Raw genomic sequence first — 1,920 nt, 5'->3', positions numbered from 1 at the left:
GGGGGACCCTAAAGGGGGCACCCCCCTTGGCCCACCCCTCTAGATCCCATCTAGAGGGGCCGGCCCCCTTTCCCCTTCTCCCTATAAATAGAGGGGTGGAGGGAGGGGTGCAGCACCACATTCAAGGCGTAGCCCCTCACCTCTCCAACCCCTCTCCTCCTCCGCAAGAGCTTGGCGAAGCCCTGCCGGAGAACTGTCACTCCATCATCACCACGCCGTCGTGCTGCTGTTAGAGCCCTCTTCCTCAACCTCTCCCTCCTCCTTGCTGGATCAAGGCGCGGGAGACGTCACCGGGCTGCACGTGTGTTGAGCGCGGAGGCACCGTTGTTCGGTGCATAGATCGGATTCGGCCGCGATCTGAATCGCTACGTGTATGACACCTCCAACCGCGTTCTTGCAACGCTTCCGACTCATGATCTTCAAGGGTATGAAGATGCACTCCCCTCTCTCTCGTTGCTAGTTACTCCATAGATTGATCTTGGTGATGCGTAGAAATTTTTTAATTTCTGCAACGATCCCCAACACTCACATCGACCAGTGATGTGCAGACTATGGGCTCCGATGGGGAAGAGTGGGGCATGGGATACGGCGGCGCCTCGAATGTCGTGAGCCGGTGCGTGTCCTATGTCCTCCTCTATTTCGCTGGCCACCGCACCTACACTCCAAGGGGCGCAGTCGGCTGCCTGACATAGACAGGGCGGAGCAGGATGAACTCCGCCCAAGACTAGGATTCATGTTGCATGTAATTGTATGGATTTGGGTATTTGTAATTTATGTATCCAGTTATGGAAATGATAATTTGAGATGTGACCGGTCACAAACTGCGGAGTGCCTGTCCGCGGGCGTTTGAGGGCTGGATTTGATGTATCGGGACGTAGATGCTCCTAAGTGTCATGATTCAAGGTATCTATATACAATTCAATGTTGGAATTGATCAATTATAATGCATTAGGGCAATGCGTCGACTAAAACTTAATCAAGTCTCAGTCAAGTGATAATATGTAAGAAAGAAAAAAATCTGAAAATAATAATTTGCAAGATCTCTCCAGTATCCTGACATTTAGCAACACTGAATGCATTATTCATGGAGGTTCGTAACCAAGAAGTAGGTACCATCCATCATCATAATCTCTGTAACCCATCCCAGATCTCCTCCTCCCTCGCCGCCGGCCTTCCAGGCTCCCGTAGCTACGGCATGTACGCTGACGATGACGCGTTTGACCTGCAGTTCTCGTGAAGGCTCTCGGGCAAGTGCTGCTAATGCGGCTGCACAGTGGATGAGCCAGATGTCGACGCCGATGCCCATGATGGTGCGTCCATGGTCGGGAAGTTGAGCCTGGCGCGTAGGCCGCGGAACTCGAGAGCCGCGACGTCGTAGGTGCGCGCAGCCTCGGCGGCGGTGCCAAAGGTCCTAAGCCACTTGCGCACGACGTGGTGTGGGTCGCAGAGCTCCGCCACCCATATACCCCACGGCCGCCGACGCACGCCCCTGAACTTGCTCCCTCTCCTCCTTCGCGTGATCTTCCCCATGCCGCCATCCTTTACGAAGCTCGCGGCGGAGTACCCTTCCCCCTCGCTGCTGAGCCAGCCACCGCCTCGGCGGCGAAGTCGCAGCCGAGGCAGCCGTCCACGCCAACGCCGCACCGGGCGCACCCAGCAGCTGCAGCACGCATCCCCGCGGCCAGTGTGGCAGCAAAGGGCGGTTTAAGGCTCGAGGTGCAGCATGGGGACGACGGTGTCCGTGATTGCAGACATGTCGGAGATGAGTGCGCGGTGGAAGAGGGAGTTCTCCTGGTCAGAGTTCGGGAGCTGGAACCCGCCGCCGCCGTGCTCCAGCCTCGGCACCATGACGTGCACTTGTGCAGCTCAGCTGTGACGTACCGTACGTACGTGGTCAGGTCGGTGTCGCCAGAAAGTTTT

At 56.7% G+C, this 1,920-nt stretch overlaps 1 pseudogene; it reads right to left on the bottom strand.

The window, feature by feature from the left end:
• Positions 1-1,088: 1,088 nt before the first annotated feature.
• LOC123134585 (ethylene-responsive transcription factor ERF109-like) lies at positions 1,089-1,920 on the bottom strand (annotated as a pseudogene).

Source organism: Triticum aestivum, chromosome 6B (assembly GCF_018294505.1).
Source record: "Triticum aestivum cultivar Chinese Spring chromosome 6B, IWGSC CS RefSeq v2.1, whole genome shotgun sequence".
NCBI lineage: Eukaryota > Viridiplantae > Streptophyta > Magnoliopsida > Poales > Poaceae > Triticum > Triticum aestivum.
Note: the sequence above shows the minus strand (reverse complement) of the source record. Positions and strands in the feature narration are given on the sequence as shown.